Raw genomic sequence first — 27,394 nt, forward strand, 5'->3', positions numbered from 1 at the left:
ATCTTGAAATTCATTTTTGATAATCCAGAAATCTAAATTAATCCAAAGTATCTTTCAATTACAAAGGATCATAATTAATTCAATTAAAATAAATTATTACCTTAATTAATTAATTGAATTAGAGACCCTAACCCATGAGGATTACCTAGGTTTATTAGATACATACTTGTTCTAATAGCAAATTAGTTGAACTAATTCTAGGCTACTAGTTCTCAAGATTCAATTTGAGTCTTCTCTTCTAAGGTTCAATCCAAATACTCAAATCTCACCTAGTAGTAACCAATCACTAAACAAGAATAATATAGCTCAAGAGCAAGTAATCAAAACTTTATTTTTCAACAATTAAATGATAAATCCAAGGTTATTTATATAAATAGGTTTATAGTCCTCTAGAATAAGAAGATTTAGCTACAAATAGCTATATGAACACAAAAACAGCACATAAAAGATTCGAAACTATCAGTATAGAGGAAAAGAAGAAGAGAAAACACTAAAAAAAATGAGGTAGAATAAATATTTGCTTCATCTTGATCCCAAGCTTCAAGATTTCTCCTCTTGCTCTCCTAAGGTTTTTCTCAAGTTGCAGCAGCTCAAATACGCCTCTTCCAATCCAGAAAAATGAGTTATGCAAGTTAATTTTACATAGAAAATGAAACTGTGTATTTCTGTATTTTCATCTCGTGCCATAGCACTAGTGAGCAATTGTTTTGTGTCTTGGATTGAAAAACACATTTTTCTTCCCTCTTTTCTCTTTCTTTCTTTGATGTTATCATGCCCGACCTATCCATACTTAATAAATATGAGTGCACTATTTATTTACTTCAATTTTCATTATTTTAAATAATTTCTTTAAAAATATTACAATAAATTCATATGAGGCACTGAGTTAATTTTTCTTTATAAAAGCAAGAAAATATTTCTCTTTTTCATTGATGACTCTCAAAATATAACCAAAAACATTTCAATTAACACAAAATAGGAAGTCATCATCAATCTCTATGAGGAGGCTTAGTTGGACAAGCTTGAGTTAAGTATGCTATAAGTTAGGGGATGGTTGAGACATATTTAAACGCAAAACTAAATGAGATAATAAGCATAATTCTAAAGTGAATGAAGTAGGTGAGTGTAAACATAATTAGAAGTAGAAACTCCTATATAGATTTGGTCACCTATTCTTGAAAGATTACTATCTAGCCAATTTGGTTTCCTCTATCTTCTCTTTGATTTTAGTTACTAAGTTATATTAACTAAGACTTAGCTACCACTTTGACTAACTCTAATCTAAGATTATGAGAGTAAGCCAAAGCTTTGATAGTAAGAAGCTTAATCTAAATGTTATAAACATAAGTCAATTAGGTCAAGTACACTTTAATGGAATCAACATGCTCAAAATTATGACAAGCAAGAAAATATATTAAACTCATCAAGGTACACCAATATAACCTTAAAGAGGCCGAAATTAGTGCTTGAGAAAATAAAACTCAAGTTGCAACACTTAATCACATGTATCATCATTTGAAATTACAAAATCAACAAGTCATACAATTTTGTGATTGTAGAGAGAGAAATTCAAATCTAGCTAGAAAATAATACAAACTCAAGGTTCCTTCTTCCACATAGTAGCTCTTTCAAGAACCTAGCCTTGTATCATCAAGATGAAGTTCCATGATCATGGCTCTTCTTCCCATTAAAATTGCCCCAAGCTAGCCAGTCTTAATTCTTGTGAAAGCTCTATTTTATGGAGAGGAAGATGAAAGGAAGAGAATGATGTGATTTTTGTGGGATTTAGATAGTTAGATTGAGAGATACAGAGGACAAAATGTGAAAGTGTAAAGAGAGAAGTGAGAGAATTTGATGAACTTAGATGATAATTCTAATGTTGCTCTTACTAATCTCATGTTTGCATGAACATGTTTTCCCTTGGAATTCACAACCCACTTGCTCAAAATCATATCTGAAATTTTTCCTTCTAAGCCTCTTATTTACATTGCAATGATTTTGAGCTTTGACAAATCAATTTAATCCCTTGTGTGCAAGTGTATGGTAACCTTATGTGTGTCGCTTATAGCATTGTAATTCATGGCCAAAGAGCCCATTGCAAGCTTGAATTCACATGCCTAAGCTCTCTATATGCTTAGTCAAGTCTTGAACCAAAGTTTCTTCTATGCAAAGTGTCACCTAAGATAACAATATGAAATTTCACTAAGTTATTTTGCACACATAAAATTTTAAATTTTTCCTTAAATTCCTAACAAAGAGCAAAATAATCAAAATTCCTTAAATTTCACTAAGCTTTGACTTCAAGAATGCATATTCTAGGATTTCTTACCATAAAATATGGTCCTGAATACGTAAGAAAAGTGTGTAACAAATATGACCTATTAAGATTCCCCCACACTTATCTTTTACACTCCAAGAAAAATCAAAATTAAGAGAATACCTCATATCTCACAATTCTCTAAAACCAAAAAAAAAAACAAAGAAAGAAACAAAAATTAAATGCCAAGAGAAATCAAACCAAAAGTCAATGAAATTTTTCATATAAACAAAGAAGATATTGCTGCCCTAAAAGAGGTGCAAAATTATAGATAGAGCCTCATAAAGATAAAGTGTTTGCTCTCAATCCACTCAAATATTTGAAAGGGTATAACATTTCACTCAATGTACATTAGCAAAGCATACTACCATAGGCTTATAATTCCTCTAAAATTATAAAATCTCATAAGGATATAGTGTTTGCTCTCAATCCACTCGAGTGTTTGAAAGGATATAACATTTTACTCAATGTACATTAGCAAAGCATCTTACCATAGGCTTGCAATTTCTCTACCTTTCCACTACCAATTTGCATATATTCTCAAGAATTAATTGGTCTTTATTATGGATTATGGCCATCATAAGGATGTACTTAAATTTGCATATGAAAGGGTAGGGTTTTGACTCAAGAAACTATATCTTTGACACAATGTGAGTATGCAAGAGTATTCAAAATTTTCAAACTTTAACTAAGTGGATATAAACTCAAATGAATAATAAAAATGAGAGGGATATAAAGGAACAAGAAACAAAATAATAAAATAACTTGTAACTCAAGAAAACCCTCACATTCTTGCTTGAACTTTGCTTTTGCATTTCCTTTCTTTTATTCTTTTATTTTTCTTCATTTATTTTAATTTTTCCTTTTTTTTTCCTTTTTGTTTTTTTCATAGCAACTTTGTTGCTTTCTTGTGCTCTTTCTTCTTTTCTTCTTTCTATATCTTCTTATTTCTTTTTTCCTTTTTCTTGTTGCCATTCTTTTTCATTTTTTTCTTTTCTCTTATACAAAAGCAATGAAATGTCTTTAGTTCAAGGGATTAGAGTCACATAAAATAAAAACAAAGGCATGGTGTTTTAAAATGAATGAAACAAAAAAAAAAGGTTTAAATTGGCTGATAAGAGATTATCAATCACTTTGGGGTCGACTAAAAGGCCTTATACTTTTTATAAGAATGTCAAAATCATCAATTACATTAGGGTCAGCTCAAATGCAATGATGTAAGAAAAACAAATTCTAGAGGGTGTAACAACTAAAGACTTATCTCTCATTAGTTGGAGGCTTCCTCCATATTGGCTAATTTTACTTTTCTAATTAAATGCACACACTTTAATAAAAAATTGGCTTCAGAAAGTACAAAAAATTAGGGCAACATCATCTCAAAAGTTCATATTCCAAATCCCAAAACAATTTTTTCAATTCTTTAAGATAAATCAAAATAGAATTTTTATAAGTTTTCAAAAAAAATTCAAAACAAAGCAAAAGAAGCAGATTTTCCAATTCCCCACACTTAAACTATGCATTGTCCTCAATGCATGCTCAATTATGTCCTAAGACACTAGTTCCATGAATGAATGCCAAAATTGAAAAGACCAAATAGAAATCTTGCAAATATATCTCTGGAAATCGTGAAATTTTTGGTTTGGTAGCAGCAAATCCACATTAGCAATTCCCATGAAAAGAGGTATACAAGATAATGATATAAAAATTTTAGCTTAAAAATTCCATTTCCATCCTAGTTGTTCGAGGATTTTTCACAAATTGATCCACGTCCAAATGACCTTCTAAGCTTCCAACAAAATCAATGAAAATGCTAAACACAAGAAATAAAGCCAAGACAATAAGGAAAAATATGAAACTAGAATCAAACAACTTGGACACATAGTATGAGAGATATGTTGACTCAAAATTGCCTCAAGGTTTTGGAATCCCCAGTAAAGGCTCCCAGGACCTTGATCGCTTGTAGGAAATGTACAGTAACAATCCCTCAAGTCCAAAATTGACCAAATCCAGGTCAATATATGAAATAAAAAGTGCATCTTTTAAATGAAATAAAATCTAGGTCAAAACTCCTTCAAACTCGTTAGTGAATTTTTGAATTTAGGAAAGAGATAGTCACAACTTGATAGGCTAAACTCACCAAAAATAATAGCACAATTTATTTTCTAAAATCAAAGAAAATAAAGAAAACAAAACTAAAATTCCTAAACTAAAGTATTACACAAAGCACAAACACATGTAAGAAAAAGCGACAGTAAGCATATACCTTTGAAGCTTGTCATGAGGGCTTGAAATTGTGCTTCTCCCAAATGCTTTTATTAGAAATTTGTCATGGAGGCTTGAAATTATGCTTCTCCCAAATGCTTATATTGGAAATTGGCAAAGCTCTTTCTTTATCTTGTGCAAGATCACATGAAATAATCTCACTTAAAGAATCACAAACAATCTCTTCTAGCTCTTCTTGGTTTATGTGTGGCAAAGTATGAGCTTGTAAATTCCTTTCATCAGATGGCATGGTTCAAGTGCAAATCCACCAAGTTCACCATTAATTTCGACCACATGTGCACGTACCTATAACATCAACAAAATAAAGGAATCACAATTGGATCCAAATAAATGCTATTCTTTTCAAAAATAAAGGAATCAATTTCTAAGAAAATAGAACATGGAGCATCATTTAAACAACAAGTGACTAGAGAGCTAAAATAAGTATTTTGAAACAAAATTTGTACCATCATTTCCTTGAATTTCAACCTCTATTTTGCTTTGAGCTATTTGCACTTCCTTGTACATACTCACATCCTCGCTTCACCTTTTCTTCTTCAATTGCTTTGCCTCAAATGAGATTGACACCAAACAATGGAGCTGAAATTTTTTTTAGATAAGTTGCTTCATCCACCAATCCATCACAGCCTCTCCTTGGTTTTTATGTCTTGGTAGTTTCTAAGGCTATTGTTTTGATAGGCTTCTATCCTTATGCTTGGAAATTCAAAGAACATCAAGAGAAGAATGGTTGCCTACACCCTTGATAAATACAAATGGTAACACATGAAACTAAAGGAGAAGAAACTCCTTGAAGACTATACTTGAAGACTAAACTAAATGATAAAGTAACACATGAAGACTATACTTTGTCATCAAGAGAAGAAAAACCTTCCTCATGCATAGACATCAAAGAAGATAAACCCAAATCATCCACAAGAGACAAATCTAAAGGAGAATCCTCATCAAGAAATCTAAAAGCAATTTCAAATCACATGAAACTCCATTACTAGCATAAAATTAGATGACAAAGTATCATATGAAAGAGGTGAAGATAAATCATGCTTACCTACTGAACCATCAACAACACTCTTAATAACATTAAGACCTAGCAAAGCTCTCAAAGATGTTTCATTGCTTCATACATATTAAAACATGAATGGCTTTTCCAAAATGAGTATATTCTTCCCATTACCCTTGCTAGAAATCAAGCATGAATGGAAGAAGGCATCACATTAACAATTCCTTGAGGTCTCCTAACACTTCTATCAACCAATTAACGCATGTAAACAATCAATGTTTAATGAAGGCATCACATTTATTGCTGCAACTAAATCAATTAAAGCATGTGAGAACTTTAAATGACCAATTTGATAAGGGATTGTGAAGCATTTGGGATCCTTACTCTTAATGGAAAGTTAAGGTTTCATGATAGCACTAATAGTGGGTAGCAATTGAACTCTATTTGGTTTGAATTTTCTCTTACTTGTGCAACACTCCTTAAGAGATTTAGCATATTTAGGAATGTTCTTAATCAAATTAAGATGAGGTATAGGATGAGGTACATTAACTTGAATTTTGCAGAAGAAATTCATCTTGATCTTATGGTGCTTGAGCTAATGACCTAGATGCGAAGGGTAGCTTCTTCACAATTTCTTGGCTTTGGACAGCTCCTTCACCTAGATTCTGGACAGTTACGCCCCTTTAATGTACAATTACATTAGGGTTCTTAGCTCGATGTTGTTTGCTTGATTTCCTTGATTCTTTTGCCCTTTTGGTTGAAAATTCTCATTCACAAGTTCATTTTCATCATTTTTCCACAACTGTGCTATCAAAGGAGGTATTTTTGGCTTTGTTTGGATGAAAATATGGCTTTGTTTTGAGCTTGTTAGGCCTCTATATCACTCTTTTACTCATTGAGTAACAAGTCAAAATTTTAAGACAACATTGAATTGGCATTAGAAGATGGTGGTACAATTTTCCTAGAAGAACTAGAAGGTTGGATATAGGAATCATTACCCTTGCTTTGGTAAAAATTTAAAGCACTACCTTGTCCGTATCCTCCTTCTTGGTGTTCTTGATTCAAAGCTCCACTTAGATTGGCATATGACAAGTTTGGATGATTCCTCCAAGTAAGATTATACGTGTTTTCATGCATGCCTTGTTGTCCTCCTCCTTGATTGTTTATCCTATACATAACATTCAATTCATGAGCATAATCATATTATAGGGGCAATTAGCTTCACTATGCATTACATGAAACATTATATGGCTTGCTCGGAGAAGATTGTAGCCTAAGTTTTATGGCTTGCTCAGAGAAGCTTATCATTATATCTTGTTGAGGGATATACAAATCGAGAAGTAAGTTGCTTGATGGAAATCTCAACATTTTGAGGATGATTTTTGCATTTATTGTATCTTGTTTGCAATACCATGAAACTGGTTAGTGCTTATATAGATAATATTCAAGCTAGAGCATTTGTCTTTTGTCTTAGGTCTCATACTAAAGAGTGGTATATGAATTTTCCACCACATGTCAAGGTTCACAGTTGGGAGGATTTGAGAAACATATTTTTGAACAAATTCTTTCCATAATCTAAGTTAGCAAGTTTGAGAAAATAAATCATTAGCACGGCTCAAAATTTTGATGAAAGTCGTTATACATTTTGAATAAATTTCAATATATGCTATCTAAATGTTCATATCATCAAATCCTAAGTGAACACCTTATTCAATATTTATTTTTATGATGATCTTATGCCTAAAGATAAAATGAGCGTTAATGCCACCTCTAATGGTTCCCTTAGTAATTTGTCTCCCAATAAAGCTTAGGAATTGATTGATAAAATGTCACAAAGTAGAGCACAATATGGGGTGAAAGAGCTAAACGTAGCTTCGGTTACTAATTGTTTGAGTAGCTGACAATTAGATGACTTGCATATAGGATTAGAAAGATCATTTCACCATAAGTGCTAATTTGAGGAATGTGTTTAATGTTAGTGTTCCATGTAATGCATAGTAAAGCTACTTGTCCCTTATAATATGATTATGCTCATGAATTGAATGCTATGTATGAGACAAACAATCACGAAGGAGGATAACAAGGCATGTATGGGAACATATACAATCCTACTTAGAGGAATCATCCAAACTTATCATATACTAATCCAAGTAGAGCTTTGAATCAAGAACACCAAGAAAGAGGAAACTAAAGGTACCAAAACTTGTCTATGCAATATTGATAAGGTAGTGCTTTAAATTTTTACCTATTAAGGGACTTTTCATCTTTCCAATTTAATGCTGTCCAAAAATTTTGAATTGTTAAGTAAAGAGTGATAGAGAGGCTCAACAAGCTCAAAACAAAGCCACAAATGATGATATGGTTTCTACGAAAAATACTATTGATGCTTTGTAAAAACAAATGAGTGTTTTGACTAATAGTATTTCTTCTTCCAATACTCAGCAACCTACTTTGCCTAGTAACATGGTTGTTAATCCAAAGGCTCCTATTGAGCTTAGAAGTGGAAAAATAGTTGGTCAAAATGATAAAAATGAGTTTGTGCATGAGAATTTTAATTATGAAGATTTCATTCTAGCACCTAATTCTTTTGATTTAATGGTGCTATTTCTTAGTGATAAAGATGAGGAAGGAATAGAACAAGTTTATGTTAATCCTCTACCTCAAAAGAACCCAAAAGAGCAAGAGAATCAAGGAAATCAAGCAAAGAATCCTACTGTAACTGTACATCAAGAGGGCGTGACTGTCCATAATTTAAGTGAGAAAAAGAAGGGTGAAGGAGCTATCCAAAGCCAAGAAATTATGAAAAAGCTACCTTTTGCATCTAGGTCACTAGCTCAAGCACCACAAGATCAAAAGGTGATGAATTTCATCTCTAAAACTCAAGTTGATGTACCTCATCTTGATTTGATTAAGAACATTCCTAAATATGTTAATTTCTCAAAGAGTGTTGCACAAATAAGAGAAAATTCAAACCAAATGCTAGAGTTCAATTGCCACTTGCTATTAGTGCTATTATGAACCACCAACTTTTCATTAAGTGTGAGAATCCTAGATCCTTCACAATCCTTTTCCAAATTGGTCCCTTAAAGTTTTCACATACTTTAATTGATTTAGGTGCATTAATAAATGTGATGCCTTCTTCCATTTATACTTTATTGAATATTGATTATTTGCATGCTACTAATATGATTTGTCAATTGGCCGATAGAAGTGTTAGGAGACCTCAAGAAATTGTTGAGGATTTGATTGTTAGTGTGAAAAACCTTCTATTTTTGGTTGACTTTTACGTTTTGGATATAGCTAACAAGGGTAATAGGGAGGATATACTCATTTTACGAAAGCCATTCATGAGAACCACAAAGACCCTCATTGATATGGACAAAGGGACTTTGGTGGTTAAGTGTGGGGATGAAAGTGTTTATTTTAATATCCATGAAGCAATAAAACGTCCCTATTAAGACTATTATTTGCTAGGTCTTAATGTTATTGAAAGTGTTGTTGATGACTTAGTAAATAAGCATGCTTTATCCTTGTCACTTTCATGTGATACTTTGTCATCTAATTTTGTCCGTAATATTGATTGCTCTTGTATTGATGGAGTTTTATGTGAGATTTGTAGGGAAATTGCTTTTAGATTGCTTGATGAGGATTCTCCTTTAGATTGTTTCATGTGGATAATTTGGATTTATCTTCTTTGATGTCTATGCGTAAGGAAGGTGTTTTTTCTTGTCTTGTAAGTGCCAAGGATGTAGACAACCATTCTTCTCTCAATGTTCTTTAAATTCCTAAGCATAAGGATGGATTCAAAACAACGGCCTTAGAAACTACCAATACAAGTAAGGAAATTGACATAAACCAAGGAGAGGCTGTAAGGATGCATGGATTGGTGGATGAAGAAACTTGCTCAAATCTTAAAAAAATTCCACCTTCATTGTTTGGTGTTAATCTCATCCAAGGAAAAGCAATTGAAAAAGAAAATGGAGAAGTGAGGATGTATAAGGAAGTGCAAATAGGTCAAAATGAAAGAGAGGTTAGAATTCGAGGAAATGATAGTACAAAGCTCAATGGTAATATAAATGGTAATAATTTTAATCTTGATGAATTTAATGATGAGTTGGCTTTATTTCAAAATATTTATTCTAGCTCTCTAGTCATTTATTATTGTTTAAATGATGAATTTAATGATGAGTTGGCTTTATTTCAAAATATTTATTCTAGCTCTCTAGTCACTTATTATTGTTTAAATGTTACTCCATGTGCTATTTGCTTAGAAATTGATTCCTTTGTTTTTAAAAAGAATAGCACTTCTTTGGATCCAATTGTATATGTTATAGTCACTTGCACATCTTTGAAGAGAGGTATTTTGTTGATGTTATAGGTGCGTGCACATGTGGATGTGGTCAAAATTAATGGTGAACTTGAAGGATTTTCACTTGAATTGGAAAAGGCCATGCCACCTAATGAAAGGAATTTACAAGCTCATGCTTTAGATTTTCAAGGTTTGCCACACATGCATGAAGAGCTTGTTTGTAATTCTTTAAGGAAGATCATTTTATGTGATCTTACACTAGATAAAGGAAGAGCTTTGCCAATTTCTAACAAAAGCATTTGGGAAAAGCACAATTTCAAGCCACCATGACAAGCTTCAAAGGTTATATTCGGTGTGGATACATAGTTTACTTGTACACATAGCACACAAGTGGTTGCACTTGGTATATGCTTGCTGCCACTTTTCCCATATGTGGAGTACTTTTCTTACATGTGTTTGTGTTTTATGTAATCCTTATTAAAACATAAGTGTGGAGGAGGTACAACTAAACTCTTTAGTTTAGGAATTTTAGTTTTGCTTTCTTTATTTTCTTTAGTTTTAGAAAATAAATTGTGTTATTATTTTTAGTGAGTTTAGTTAGTCAAGTTGTGACCATATTATAGTGTCTGTTCCCCAAATTCAAAAATTCACTAAGAACGAATTTGGAGGAGTTTTAACTTGGACTTTGTTTCATTTGAAATTGATTTGGTTAATTTTGGACATGAGGATTGTTCTGTGCATTTTCTACAAGCTATCAAGGTCCTGGAAGCCTTTACTGAGGATTTCAAAGCCTTGAGGTGATTTTGAGTTAACATATCTCTCATATTGTATGTTTAGTTGGTTTGGTTCTAGTTTAGCATTTTTTCTTATTGTCTTGGCTTTATTTCTTTATGTTTGACATTTTCATTCTTTATCCCTTTAAAAAATTTGTTGGAAGCTTGGAAGGTCATCTAAACAAAATTCTATTTCTCCGAAATTGTGGATCAATTTGTGAAAAATTCTTGAACAACTAGGATGGAATTCTGAGCTAAAATTTTTATAACATTTTCCTGTATGTCTCTTCTATCTCTAATAAAATTTTCGTGGGAATTGGTTATGTGGATTTGCTGCTTCAAAATACAAAAGTTCACTGTTTTTAGAGAGATATTTGCAAGATTTATAGAAAGTCATGACTTTGGTCTTTTTAGTTTTAGCATTCTATTTCCACCCAAAAAATTTTCTCTTGCACTTTTCATGTATTCATTCATGAAACTAGTGTCTTAGGACATAATTAAGCATGCATTGAGAATAATACATGGTTAAGTGTGTGGGGGGAGAGTCATAAAAATTGGTTTTCTTTTTTCTTTTTTTTTTTAAATTTTTTTGAAAACTTATAAAAATTCTATTTTGATATATCTTAGGGAATTGAAAAAAATGTTTTAGGATTTGGAATATAAACTTTTAAGATGATATTGCCTTAATTTTTTGTACTTTATGAAGCAAGCTTTTACATTAGAGTGTGTGCATTTAATTATAAAAACAAAATTAGCCAATATGGAAGAAGCCTCCAAAGCCTCCAAACAACGAGAGATATGTCTTTAGTTATTACACCCTCTAGAACTTGTTTTTCCTCTTAATCAAGACTACATCATTGCATTTATTATAGGTAAGATGATTTTGGCATTTATATAAAAGCATAAGGCCTTTTAGTTGACCCTAATGTGATTGCTTATCCATTGTCAGCCAATTTGAACCTTTCTTTTGTTTCATTCATTTTAAAACACTATCCTTCGAACCCAAGATATTTCATAGCTTTTATATAAAAGAAAAGAAAAAAATGGAAAAGAATGGCAAGAAGAGAAACGAAAAAAAAAAAAAGAAGAAGAAATAGAAAGAAGAAAAGAAGAAGAAAGAGCATAAGAAAGTTGCTAGAAAAAACAAAAGGAAAAATCAAAATAAATGAAGAAAAATAAGAGAATAAAAGAAAGGAAACCAAATTTCAAATGAATGTGAGAGTTTTTTTCAAGTTACAATTTATCTTATTATTTTATTCCTTGTTCTTTCATATCCCTCTCATTTTCATTGTTCATTTGAGTTTATATCTACTTAGTTAAGGTTCGAAAATTTTTGAACATTATTGCATGCTCACGTTGTGGCCAAGATATGGGTTCTTGAGCCAAAACCCTACCCTTTTACATATAAATCAAAATACATCCTTTTGATAGCTATATTATATATATAATAAAGACCAACTAATTTTTGAGAACATATGCAAATTGGTAGCAGAGAGGTAGAGGAATTACAAGCCTATGGTTAGGTGCTTTGCTGATGTACATTAAGTGAAATGTTATACCCCTTCACTTGAGTGGATTGAGAGCAAATACTACATCCTTGTAAGGTTTTATGTATGACTTTGCACCTCCTTTGAGAGGAAATCAAGGCAGCAACATCTTCTTTGTTTGTATGAAAAATTTCCTTAACTTTTGGTTTGATTTCCCTTAGCATTTCATTTTTGTTTCTTTCTTTATTTTTTTGGTTTTAAGGAATTGTAAGGTGTTAGATGATTTAATTTTTCCCGGAGTGTAAAAAATAAGTATAAAGAAATTTTGATAGGTCATATTTGTTACGCACTTTTCTTAGGTATTTACAACCACATTTCATGGTAAGGAACCCCAAAATGTGCATTCTTTGTGTTTTTAGGCCCATGTGAAAATTATGCATATTAGGAGTATTTTGATCATTTTGCTCTTTGTTGGGAATTTAAGGGCAAATTTAAAATTTTATGTGTGCAAAATAACTTAGTCAAATTTCATGTTCAAATTTATGAACATGTAATAGCATTTTTGTAGCTTGCCAAACTTGATTTATTGTTTTCAAACTTAGTGCAAGTGTGGTTCAAATTATATGAAAGGCATGTGATCATAATGTAAGGGGGATTTTAATATCTTGATATAGCTAAATGTGGTAGTCTGTATCAAGTATGCATGCTAATGTATTGTGTGTGATTGCATGATCATATTATTTTCTATGTGTAATCTTATAACCAATATCATGGGTGGCCCCAATGTTTGGTTTTCTCCAGGCAAGTCTCCCTAAATCTCACCTACTAATAGGTATACACATAGGATTCCTAGACCCAATCCTTAACCATACCCTAGATCGGGTAAATGGTGGGACATGTGAACTTGATGGATTCGAGAGTTGAGGGAATCCATGGTTTGAGATTGATGAGCTTGGTGACTTCTCATGATTGGTGAGTTTGAACTGGTCCCTTCACATGGACTTAGTTTGGTTAGCAATGTATGGATAAGAAGTTATTGATCATGCATTGGTTATTGATCTTTGGTTGATTTTCTTGGGCCCACTTTACATGTTTTAATTGATTTAACTTGCATGTGCATGATTTATAGTTTTTATTGAGTAGTTATACTCACCCCTGTTTAAATTTTTACACTAGCTCCGAAAAAGATAAGGGAAAAAATTCAGAGGTATATGTGTATTTTGCATAGGAATATCGTAGGCCTCCTATTTATAATGATATATTCATGGGTTTATAATGTTTGTCTCCCACATGTGTATGTTTAGGGTTTTGGATAGTTAGGAAAAGTATAAATGTGATTAATAAGTGAATTTGGTTTTGGACATCTAGGTTTTTGTTTTGGTGAAATTTTAGAATGAAAACAATGCAATTTAGCTAATACTTAGACAAAGGAGAGCCTAGATCACCCTAGTCAAATGCCAAACATTGGGTCGAGGCTCATCAAAAGTTTGCGCTCAAAGCTATGAATGACAACAAAACCAATGAACCATGGTGGATGCCTTTGAATGTTGTTGTTTGCTATTCCCCCCCTCCCTATTTGTTCATTTTCATGCCAAATAATTTTTTCCGCAATTTCAAATGTTTATTGGGCCGTGTTAGGCTTTACGAACTTGTATTATGAAATCCCAAATATTTGTTCAAATATGCTTACTTGATTGTATTCATTTTTCCTCTCATTACACTTGTAAAAAATCTGATGTTATTACTTCCCTATTGTCTAGTGGGTTTTGTTAGAAACATTTGTATATTATTTTCAAAGTGTAATATTTATTTTACTAACCATAAAAGACATTTAACTTGGATCTTTTCCTTTTTAATTATGGTTATTTAACTGCAGTTACTTCTTATATGATATTATGATTAAATTTTATAGAGACTTTAGGTGATATTACAACTAGTTCCAACCATAAAAAAGATAGAAAAACTAATTAAACAAAACTAAAATCAAACAATGATTTAATGACTCAAAAAATGTAATCAAAGACCTTGAAAACGAAAAGTAATCAGATCAAAAAAAAATGTAATAAGAGACCACGTAATAGCTATTTAAAAAAAATAATAATCAGAGAGCACCAAACAAATATTGAAAGGGAATAAAAAAGTATGAAAACAAAAGCCACAGTGACCAAACAAAGAAAACAAACATAACAAAAGGGAAGGAAATCATAAGTTATAAGTTCTAACAAGAACTTAACTGTGAACACTGTATTTTGTCTGGACATTTTTTTTAAATTTAATAAAAATAATAATAAATAACCAAAAAATAATAATAAAATAAAGAAATGAAATTTAATCTTTTTAAGGATTATATTTTAAAATAACAATAATCTAATAAAAAATAATAATCTTGCTTAAATATTTAAAAATCTCCCTCAAAATTATTCCAATCATCCAAAGATATTGGAAATCAACTTTTAAGACCCAACTATTTTTCTCTCCTTAAATTTTGTTAAAAATAATAATAATAATAATAATAATAATAAAATATGTAAATATATGTATATTCTTAATTTGATTTCAAGCAAAAAAAATAATTAAAAGGCTGTGCCATAGCCAAAAGCATTTCCTTTCGGTGCTGTACACAGGAGAAGAAAATGGCACACACATATGAAACCAGAGTCAGATGCAGATAGAAAAGGAAAACCAGATCCGCAGACCAGGGAGAAGCAAACGCAGAGAAAGAAAGCAGAAGGAACACACATGAAACCAGTCATAGAACAGAAGAAAGACGAAACAAGTTGGAGATACGGGAGCTTTTGGCACACGCAGAAAGTGTAGTGGAAGAAGGGGAAAAGCACGAAGGAGGAAGAAGAAACCTACAACAACACAACGGAAGAAGGGGAAAAAGATAATAAAAAAAAAGATGCATGCAATTAGGAAGAGAGAATAGGGATGGCGATCCGAGACCAAAGGAGAAATCGGTAAATCATCTTTCCTTCCTACTCTATATAATGCCTGCAACTGAGAGGACAAAGGAGGGGCTGTTCTTACTAGAGAAAAAGAGAGAAACGGAAAGGGGACGACGATTAGGAGACTGATAGGAGCTTTCTTTCTAAAAAAAGAGACTGGGAGAGGAGGAGGAAGAGATCGAGAGAAACGAGCTTTTTCTAAGAAAAAGAGATTAGGAAAGGAAAGGAACTAAGGCCGAGATCAGGGAGGAGGTTGCTGAAAAGAAAAATGAAGATTCTTAGTCAGAAACGGTGAGAAAGATTCGGGATATTGAGAGGGAGAAGATGCGTTACACAGGTTCTCTAATCTTTTTGTTATTATTGAATCTGGAATGTTTTCTATTCAATTTTGATGCCTTGATCAGTGTTAGGAACCATGAGAGATTGATGTTTGTTTCTGAAAGGATTCAATATCTTGTTAGCTCTTTGATAAATCCTATGCGTGTACATTTTGTTAGAGTAGATAGATGAGAACTTAGGCACAAGATGATTTCTGCTCTAATTTCTAGAATGAAAACCTTTACTACAGGGATATTTATTTTACTTTAGTTAATCATGTATGTGTAAAGGAATTTAAACCTGAAAAGATGAATTTTTAGAGGAGTCTCATTTTTTTTTTCTTTTTCTTTACTAAAAAGAAATTCTGATTGTTCTTGATGATGCTGATTTGGGAGATATATTTAAATTAGGATATCTGGAAAATATAAGAACATACTCTCTCAGGTTTTATGGGTTTGAGCCAGGTTTTATGGGTTTGAGCCATGTCATTTTATCTTACTAGTATCTTGTTTTCTTTTCCAAATTCTAATGGATGACTATCAGGTTATCTACGAGATTAGCTATGATCTTGTGTCCCTTAGCAACTAAAGAATCAAATTTCAAGGTTTTTGGCATTTGGAAGTTTATCACCATGCCTACTCATTAATTTAGAAAATTTGTTAATTTTTACATTTAGTATTAGTTGTGTTGATATATGAAAGGTATTTATGAGAATAGGTTGCCACGTGATGCCTTGCATGATTTTTAGTTTCCTTGGTTTTATATATACAGATTTGGTATAATCACGATGAGACGCGCGCGTTGCCATGACTGAGTAGTTTCTTCACAAGGGATTGAAATAAAAAAATGAAAAAAGAAAACAAGAAGTAAAGATATATTCATATTTTATTTGTGGGTCATGTGAAATTTTAAGAGTTTTCATAGACAATTAAAAATGATCTCCTATTGTGCAAATCAGTAAAAGTTCACAGGTATAAAGATCCAATTTATATAATAAATATGGGTTTCAATGGTCCATTATTAGAATTAACTATCTTTTTATAATCTAAATAATTTATTTAAGTTCTATGTGAGATTTTAAGAATTTTCGTAGGGACTTAAATTAATCACATTATCATGTGAGATAATAAGTCCTCACAGTAAATAAGTGATTTTTGTAAATAATTATATAATACATAATTTAGAAAAATTAATTTGTCAAATTAATGCATTTAAATTATAATCATATTTACCAATTATATCTTTTAGTCATGTGAGATTTTTAAATCTCTGTAGACTTCTAAGATAATCATATTATTGTATGAGTCAATAAGACTCTGTAGATATAACGATTAAGTTTTTAAAATACATATAAATTATATATTAAATCAATTAAATAAATTTAATTCTTTTATCGTGTAAGATTTTGAAATCTCCACAGATATTTAGGATAATCATATTACCATATAAGTCAATAAGGCTTTACAGGTATAATGATTAAGAATCTTGAAAACATGTATATACACACTTAAAATATATTATTAACACTTAAAAATATACATAAGAATATAAAATAAAATAAATTATTAAATTCTTTTATCGTGTGAGATTTTGAAATCTCCGCAAATATTTAGAACAACTGCATCACCATATGAACCAATAAGACTCTGCAGGTATAGCAGTTAAAATTTCCAATCATAAAACATATAAATAATAATTTTAAACCCTTTTCATTTCTTTATTTCAAAAATTCAAAAATTGAGAAAATAATTAAAATAAATTACTTTTTGTAATTTAAAATACACATATCAAAATTTTAGAAATTATTTTATTTGCAAAATGGTGAATTATTTTTAATTAATTTCTCTTCAAAAAAAATATTTTTACCAATAATTTTTAAACCCAAACTATGTGGACTTTGATCCCCAATCACAGGATACGTAGACCTCAGAGTCGAATTCTAAGTCAAGTCCTCTTTTGTAAATAAATAAATATTTTTCACTTAATTCTTATCATTTTTTAAACATATGAATATAAAAGGGATAATTAAAATAATTATAAAACTATATTAATAGAGCACAACAAATTTCAAGTAACCATTCTTACGAACAAGTATTGTGGGATGCTTAACACCTTCCCTACACTCAACCGATTCCCAAACTTATTTTTTGATTTCGCAGACTATCCTTATCCTCCTTTAAACAGTTTTCCAAGATTTCGCTCAAAATTTTAGTGGCGACTCCTCATTCCAATTGGTTCCCAACCTCGCGCACCATCTGCGTTGCATTTTTCGGGTGCAACAGTTGGCGACTCCACTGGGGACTTGGTTGGAGAGTCAAGCCTATAAGTCTGTTGTGTTTAAAATATAATATGATTTTTTATTTTATTAGTATTATTATCCCCCTTAAATTTGTGTGTCCCTTGTTTCTTCCTCTTTTCCTCTTTTCTCTTTCCTTTCGTTTTAATAACATGTTTTTAGGATAGATAACATGCGAAATAAACCTTAAGATAGAAGACCTTTTATTTGTACATATACATTTATCTTTGCTTGATCTGATTAACAGATGAAGGTTGGGTAGCATATATGAATAAGGTGACAAGCTTGCGTGCTCTCATCACAAACTGTGCACTTACACAACTTGACACACACATATTTTGAGCCCTATACCCAGGTCTGTGAGTACTATAAGTTAGTAAGGGTTAGTAGTAGCTTCCCTGTGAAGTTTTTGAACTCTTGGAGGTTACCATAAATACCTCACCTAAGCTGTTACTTGCTCAATAAATTTGATCCCTGTAGAGTTTATGTTTTCAGAGGGTCAAAATTATTAAGTAAGGTCTCACCTTCGGGTGATGGCATCTTGGGAGCCTTTTATCTATTAGGAATATACATATATCCTTGAGCTACATGTTTTAGACAAAAGCTATTAGCCAACCATTCTAGCTAACGTCCAGTTATGAACTTAAGTTTCCTTGAATAGGACACAGAATGAGAGTACTGATCTGTAATTGCATCATTTTCATAACATGTCATAAATGTCATCATAAAGTATTTGCATTTTAAAAAAAAAACAAAACCACAAATTAAATAATTTCTCTTGTTATTAGATGACTGAGTTATTTCACTTTTAAAGTTGGGACTTTAGCCATGTGTCAGTTAGCTATACGTAGGCTAATTTATCCCCTTCTCCCTATGAGGCAATAAGCACATTAAGGAGACAAGGGATTTTCTCCCAACATATCTATGACTAAAATCATTTTTTTATTATTTTTTCTAAAAAAATTATAAGACTAAACCTTTCAATGTTAATCATGTAGGGGATTTAAACCTCTCGTCGATTAATTGTTTACTCCATCTTCTTATGATGCAATAAGTGTTTGGAGAAGTGAATTTTCAAAAAGGAACCAAATACCTTATTAAAATTAGGAAAATTACATATTATCAACCTTTGCTTTGTTTAACAGGAATAGTGAGCTATCCAGAATCTTTGTGAATTTAGCATAAGGGGTAAATGGCACTCGAAGGTAGTACAAATCTAGATCACAATGGAAAGTTATACTAGGGAAAAAGGATCAAATTATATGTAAAAGTCAAGCCGCTGAAAACCTTAATTGAGTTGAGCCGTCATATCAGAGGGAAGATTATGCAAGATTTTAAAAGGAAATATGGAAATATCTTGGATCTTCTGTCAGTCACAATACATAATGATGCAATAATGAAATTAAGCTAATATTGGGATGCCTCGTTAAGGTGTTTCACATTTTAAGACTTTTAAATGGCACCGACTTTGGAAGAATATGGAAAAATTTTGAGAATGCCCCTTAAGGAGAATATGGCAGTATATCTTTATCCTGGGTATTTGCTATCTCGAGGTATGATAGCAAACATCTTGGGGATTCCTAAGGAAAAAGTAAGAATAGTTTGCCCAGGACAAACAGAGGAAATCTCAAGAGTTGACATAGAAGCCCACTTAAAAGTTATGGCAGAAAAAGAGGATTGGGTTACGTTTTGCAGGGTCTTTGCCTTGTGAATATATGGAATAATCTTGTTTCCATCGTCAATTGGCATAATTGATTTAGGAGCCATTAGTGTATTCCAAATGGTGGAGTATCATAGTGTGAACTTGGTACTAGCAATCTTGGCAGAAACATACTTGACCTTAACTCAATGTCATAATAAAAGGAAAGGAAAGGTCAATTGTTATATTACATTACTAGATATGTGGATGTTTGGCCACCTTTATGGGAAGACACTTCCTTTCAGAAAGAAGAACGACTCAGACAGTAATCCACTTATGTCTTTTAAGTGTTAATTTGTGATTGACGGAATGAGCTACATGGATTGGAAAAGAACCTTCACAAAACTCAGAGAAAATTCCATCCCAAATGTGCCTTTAATGGGACTTAGAGGGTGTATCAACTATAACCTTTCCTTAGTGTTAAGGCAACTGGCTTATAAACAAAATGTCCCTTCTAAAGAAGAGGTGCAAGAGTTATACTTTCTACATGAGGAGGACAAAATGAAGTTGTCAAACCAGAATGTCACAGAAGCATGGCAAAAGATAGGATACAAAGGAAAGATTAAGCTAAGGATACGTGTAATAAACTCAAGTTCAGAATACACTACTTGGTTGAAGAGTATGATTCAGCTGACTGAATGTTTAAAGATGAAGGAAAATGTAGGTAGATGATTGATTTGGCTAATGACAAAATTTCAAAATTTGCAAGAGCATTCAAGCAAGCTGAAGGTATGGTTCTCCCTGGAGGAGCCCCATTGGAGATTGTTGAATTCTTCCATTTGTATCATGAAATTGTAAAAGAAATCAATAGCGTGACAAAGTTCTAAATCTGTATTAACATTTGAATCATTATATAAGGATCCATATGACGCTTTGTGGTTAGGAAATTATTGATTGGTTTATACTACCGTTGTTCGCTTAAAACCTTAAATTTTGATGGGATCCAATGTCCTTCTAATTCAATGGTCAACTTTAAATTCCTTATGAAATAATAAATTTTTGGAGGAATTTAAAGGGTGCCAGTGTCGTGAAACTCTTATACTTACACAATGCTGGATATCTTATGAAACAAACGTAAAAGGTAAAACTTAATAAAATTAATTATTATGTTACACAGGTGAACATTGTGCCTCGAAAGAAAAACTTGTCTGACCAAATTGCCACCACTCAAACATACAGCACACGATTGTATAGTCGTGCCATGGAAAATTCAAACGTGAATGAGTCAATGGCATTAAATGATTGGATGTCTGTAGTGGAATCCAAAATGGCTGAAATAAGTGACATGATGAAACTGTTAATAGAGACTCTAAAAGGGAAGAGTGATGATAATCCACCATAGAATACCATAGCAAATGAGAATGCAGCTAACAGAACAATTAAGCCAAATATAGGATCAGATCCTAAGATACCCATGCCAGAGAAACAAGATTCTAGAATAGAGGCCTTTAACATACCAGATGGTTCTGGGGAAGATCACGCCTACATGTTCCAAATCCTACAAGTGTCACACAAAGAGAAGGAGTTGAAAGAAGAACTCAGAGAGATGAAAAATCAATTGAAGGCTCTTTAAGGATCAAACACGTGGGTTCCTTAGACTTGAAGGAATAATGGTTGACCCCAGAAATTGATGTTCCCAAGAAATTCAAGATGCTCAACTTTGATAAATATGATGGTACAAGTAACCCAATTTACCATTTGAGGGCTTATTGCACAAAAATGTCCATATGGCCACAAGATGAAAAGCTTTTGATAAACTTCTTTCCCAAAAGCTTAACTAGAGCTGTATTGACTTAGTACATGTAACAAGACCAAACAAAGATTAAAAGATGGAAAGACCTTGTGATCGTTTTCATGAGACAATACAAGTTCAATCTTGATACTGCTCTAACCAGAGAACAATTGAAAGCGATAACCAAGAAACCATCAGAATTATTCAAAGAATATGCTCAAAGATGAAGAATAGTGGCTTCACAAGTATAACCTCCAATGGTGAACTCTGAACTTTGCTCGTACTTCATCCGTGCGTTGCCTAAGCCATTTTACCCATACATGATAAGAACACGTCACTGATTTTGCTGATTTAATGATAATTGGAGAAAGGATTGACACAGACATACGAGAGGGAAAAATAGCCACTTCTCAAGCTAAAAGTAGTTCACAAAAGAACTATGACCAAAAGAAGAAAGAAGGGAATGTGAACTATATTCAACTTGTAAAACAAGCTGCTACCAGTCCTCACAATTCAAGTTCAGGCCTAACAAGCACGAGCAGGATGAAGAGAGGAGAAATATTCAATCTAGGGATAGTTGCCCATGGCCCAATTTTAGATTAACAAACGCTGAACTATACCATAAACTTCTAACAGCCCAATTATTTGGTCCACGACCTTATAAGCTTCTTGATCCGCCTTACCCAGCGTGGTATAATCTGAATGCTGTTTGTGAATAACACATGAGTGCACCTAGACACTCAATAGAAGACTGTGTGATATTTAAAAGAAATGTGCTAGACCTAGTTGATTCTAATCATATCCAGCTTAAAGAAGAGGAAAGCTCTACCATTACCACTGATCAACTTCCAAACCACGACAAGCGAGTCAACACTATTGAAGAAGATGATACATTTTTCAAAAGCTCTGCAAGAATCAAGATACCTATGAATGAGCTTTATGCTCACTTAAAGGAGTATGGCTATATGCAAGAAATCCTTCTCATAAATAATGTCGATAATCAAAGGCCTGGATATTGTGAATATCATCAGGAAATAATAGGCCATGATATAGAAAGTTGCGAACAGTTTAAAGAAACTATTAGAAAAATGATGGTGTTAGGAATTGTGTCCGTAAAGAAGGAAGATACCAAGGTGTGTATAGTGGAGAAAAGGTGTATCGACCTTGTCATTAAAAATCCAAGCCCAAAAGAGCAAGTCCACGCAGTCTCTTTTGTGATCAACAAAGCCTCTGTAGATCTTGCACCTCACACAAGACAACCAATGCTGACTATAAGCACACCTCGTCACTTTCCCTATGAAAGTGATCAAGTGGTCCTATAGAGATATCAAAGCATTGTGGAGAACCACAAAAACTCAATGATGATTGATGGAACAAGCAAACCCAGGAGGTGTTACTCGAAGTGGAAACCCATACTTACCATCTTACATTAGGAAGATGGTAAGAGAGAAAAATGTGAATGTTGACAGGCCGAAGGAAGAAAATCCTAAAGAAATAGAAAAATTGGAAGCTGAGTTTCTATCGATTATGAAGCAAAGTAATTACAGCATTGTGGATCAATTGAAGAAAACTCTAGCACGTATCTCAATACTTTCTTTGATTTTAAATTCTGAAGCGCATCGCCAAGCATTGCAAGAAGTTTTGAATCAAGCTTTCATGCAGCCTAATATAACCCCTGAGAAGGTGGCAAGTGTAATGAATGTGGTAAAAGCCTCCTCTACCATTTCCTTTTCAAAAGAGGAACTTGCAGAAACTGTTGTCTACCAAACCAAAGCTTTGCATATCATTTTGAAGTGTGAAGGGTTCATAATAGCAAGAGTATTGATTGACGGAGGATCAGCTTTAAATGTGTTGTCGCTTTTTACATTTGAATCATTATCACTAGAAGCTTCAAGTGTACACAATAGCAATATCGTGGTGAGAGCATTTGATGGATCAAGACGGGAAGTATTAAGATCTGTTTGTCTCTCTCTGAAGATAGGACCAAGCATGTTTAAGGTGGATTTCCAACTTATGAGCATAAACCTAAGCTACACAATGCTACTAGGAAGGCCATGGATTCATGCTACTAGGGCTGTTCCTTCTACCCTATACCAAAAGGTTAAGTTCAACAGTAATAGGGAAATTGTAGCAGTTAAAAGAAAGGAGTAAATCATGGTGAGCAAACCAAGCTCACTCTCTTATATTGAGGCTGTAAAGAAGATCATAGAATTTCATTTCAAAGCCTGAAAGTTGAGGGTATTTATGACAGTGCTCATAACATCAATTCCGTAGTTGCTAAAATTATGATGAAGAGTGGGTTTATGCCAGGGAAAGATTTAGGCCCTCATCTGCAAGGAATTATGTATCCAATTAAGGTTTTAGATAATTGTAATCGCTAAGGGTTAGGGTATAAGCCTACCTAAGGAGATCAAATAAAGGAAAAAGCAAGTTTGGCAAAAGACAAAAAGGCCAGTAAATTAGAGATTTCACACATCAAATAAACCTTCCCAAGCCCGTCCGAGGTGATATGTGAACCAACTCTCTCAATGATCTCTTCCAACGAAGATGTAGCATGTGGAACAAGTGCCTCAATTGCAATCGATGATTCCAACAAAGTTCTAGCAAATTGGGAGTTTGAAGAGGTTAATGATGTCATTTGCTTAGAGTAATTGTTTCAATTATGTTGTTCCTATTTTGTTATCCACTTTTTGAACCCAGGTTTAAGTAATAGATCCTGGGTATTCTCTAATGCAAACTTTTGATGCACATAACTTATGAAAATGAATTTCAGTCCCATTCATGTCTATTTCCTTATTCCACCCTATCTGCTTCAGTTCATTTTTTCCCCATTCTTTTCTTTTCCTTATTTTTATTTCAATCCATATTCATTTCTATCATCCCTGCGAAGATGATTCGCTCATTCCCACTGATATGCATGATTGTGAGTTTGATGATGAAGATGTAATCCAAACTTTTTCGAAGATGCTTGAATTGAGTGATAAGGGAATATGCCCACATGAAGAGGTAATTGAGATGATTAATATGAGAAATGAAGAGGATCAAAAAATGCTCAAAATAGTAGATAATCCTGAAAGGGAACAAATGATTGAGTTGTTCAAAGAATACATAGATGTGTTTGCATGGTCTTATAAAAATATGCCTGGGCTAGACCCAATCATTACTTCTCATAAAATACCATTGCTTCCCAAGGTTGAACCTAAGAAACAAAATTTAAGGAGAATGAATACGGGGGTGTCCTTACAAATAAAAGAAGAAGTAATGAAGCAGTTAAAAACAGGATTCTTGGAAGTAGTAACCTACCCACAATGGGTGGCAAATATTGTTCCCGTTCTTAAAAAAGATGGTCAAATTCAAATGTGTGTTGATTATCGTAATATAAATAATGCGAGCCCGAAAGATGATTTTCCATTACCCCACATTAATGTATTGGTTGATAATACTACTCGAAGCTAGTGCTATTCCTTTATAGATGGTTATTCAGGGTACAATCAAATCCCTATGCATGAAGGAGATAAAGAGAAAACAAACTTTACAACCCAATAGGGAACTTATTGTTATCAAGTGATGCCTTTTGGTTTGAAAAATGCTGGGGTAACTTACCAACGAGCTATGGGAGCACTATTCCATGACATGATGCATAAAGAAATTGAAGTATATGTAGATGATATGGTAGCTAAATCAGCAGAGAATGAGAGTCATGTTGAAGTACTTAGAAAGCTATTCGCGAGATTGCGCGAATACTAACTAAGATTGAATCCTAATAAATACATCTTTGGAGCTCTACTTCTATCCCTTTATGACTTATAATGAACTCCAATAACTTCCCAAAAAGAGCTCTAAAGATGCATTTATTAGGATTCAATCTTAGTCAGTATTCGCGCAATCTCGCGAATAGCTTTCTAAGGACTTCAACATGATCTCCTAAGGCAGACTCATACCCTAACCCTTGGCAATTACAATTATCTAAAACCTTAATTGGACACGTAATTCCTTGCAGATGAGGGCCTAAACCTTTTCCTGGCATAAACCCACTCTTCATCATGATTTTAGCAACTATGGAATTGATGTTATAAGTATTGTCACAAATACCCTCAACTTCCAAGCTTTGAAATGAAATTCCATGATCCTTCTCTGCAGCCTCAATATAAGGGAGTGAGCTTGGTTTGCTCACCATGATTTCCTCCTCTCCTTTAACTGCTACAATTCCCTTATTCCTAATGAACTTAACCTTTTGGTGTAGGGTAGCAAGAACAATCCTAGCAGAATAAATCCATGGCCTTCCTAGCAGCATTGTGTAGCTTGGGTCTATGTTCATAAGTTGAAAATCCACCTTAAACATGCTTGGTCCTATCTTCAAAGAGAAACAAACAGATCTTAATACTTCCCGTCTTGATCTATCAAATGCTCTCACCACAATATTGCTTTTGTGTACACTTGAAGCTTCTAGTGACAATGATTCAAATGTGGAGAGCGGCAATTCATTTAATGCTGATCCTTCGTCAATTAATACTCTTGCTATTATGAACCCTTCACACTTCAAAGTGATATGCAAAGCTTTAGTTTAGTGGACAGCAATTTCTATAACTTCCTCTTCCGAAAAGGAAATGGTAGAGGAGGCTTTATCACATTCATTACACTTGCCACCTTCTCAGGGGTTATATTAGGCTACACGAAAGCTTGATTCAAAACTTCTTGCAATGCTTGGCGATACATTTCGGAATTCAAAATCAAAGAAAGTATTGAGATACATGCTAGAGTTTTCTTCAATTGATCCACAATGCTGTAACCACTTTGCTTCATAATCGACAGAAACTCATCTTCCAATTTTTCTATTTCTTCCTTCAGCCTATCAACATTTGCATTTTTCTCTCTTACCATCTTCCTAATGTAAGATAGTAAGTATGGGTTTTCACTTCAAGTAACACCTCCTGGGTTTGCTTATTCCAACAATCAATGTTGAGTTTTTGTGGTTCTCCACAATGCTTTGATATCTCCATGGGACCACCCGATCACTTTCATAGGGAAAGGGATGAGGTGTGCTTATGGTCAGCATCGGTTGTCTTGCGTCAGGTGCAAGATCTACAGAGGCTTTGTCAATCACAAAAGAGACTCCTTGGATTTTGGGTTTGGATTTTTAACAACAAGCTCGATACACCTTTTCTCTACCATACACACCTTGGTATCTCCCTTCTTTACGGACACAATCCCTAACACCACCATTTTTCTAACAGTTTCTTCTAACTATTCGCAACTTTCTATATCATGGCCTATTATTTTCTGATGATATTCACAATATCCAGGCTTTTGATTATCGACATTATATGTAAAGAGGATTTCTTGCATATAGCCAAACTCCTTTAAGTAAGCATAAAGCTCATTCATAGGCATCTTGATCCTTGCAGAGCTTCTGAAAAATATATCCTCTTCTTCAATAACATTGACTCGCTTTTCGTGGTTTAAAAATAGATTAGTGGTAATGGTAAAGCTTCCCTCTTCTTTAAGCTAGATATGATTAGAATCAACTAGGTCTAGCACATTTCTTTTAAATGTCACACAGTCTTCTATTGAGCGTCCAGGTGCACTCATGTGGTGTTCACAAATAACGTTCAGATTATACCACGCTGGGTAAGGCGGGCCAAGAAGCTTATAAGATCGTGGACCTAATAATTTATTTTATTTACAAAAATGCATAATTAATAAAATTTAAATTGTAATCACATTTTCTAATTAGATTTCTTAGTCATATGAGATTTTTTAAACTCCATAGACCTTTAAGACAATTGTACTACCACGTGAGTCAATAAGGTTTCACAGGTACAACGATTAAGATTTCTATATTTAAAAATATGCCTTATATAATTACGCATTAAAATATATTTAAAGTAAATATTATTTATCCTTTTATTATGTAAGACTTTGAATCTCTGCAAATATTTAGGATAATCTCGTATCATGTAAATCAATAAAGTTTCACAGATATGAAAATAAAACTTATATGTTAATATGGGTTTCAAAAGGCCCATCATTAAAATTAACTCTTTGTATAATTTAAATTAATAATAAATATTTAAGTCTAATGTGAGATTTCAAAAATCTTCGTAGAGAATTAAATTAATTACCTTATCGTGTAGGATAATAAATCCTCACAGATATCGTGATTCATAATTTATATGGTAAATACATAAACAAATTTTTGTAAATAAAATAATAAACATTTTTTAAAAAAATAATT

The 27,394-nt window shown here is 32.8% G+C and overlaps 1 long non-coding RNA gene across 2 annotated transcripts in view; it reads right to left on the reverse strand.

Moving 5' to 3' along the window:
* Nucleotides 1-1,459: 1,459 nt before the first annotated feature.
* Nucleotides 1,460-27,394, reverse strand: part of LOC129304146 (uncharacterized) — a 32,335-nt gene continuing 6,400 nt past the window's right edge. For both annotated transcript variants that reach the window (XR_008591613.1, XR_008591612.1), the window contains exons 3-5: nucleotides 5,047-6,765; nucleotides 4,581-4,885; nucleotides 1,460-2,178 (exon numbers count right to left, since the gene is read on the reverse strand). This is a non-coding gene — a long non-coding RNA (uncharacterized LOC129304146). The remainder of the gene's footprint in view (nucleotides 2,179-4,580; nucleotides 4,886-5,046; nucleotides 6,766-27,394) is intronic.

The sequence above is a fragment of the Prosopis cineraria genome, unplaced genomic scaffold (genome assembly GCF_029017545.1).
Source record: "Prosopis cineraria cultivar Desert tree isolate PC_DT_omini unplaced genomic scaffold, ASM2901754v1 PC2, whole genome shotgun sequence".
Classification (NCBI taxonomy): Eukaryota; Viridiplantae; Streptophyta; class Magnoliopsida; order Fabales; family Fabaceae; genus Prosopis; species Prosopis cineraria.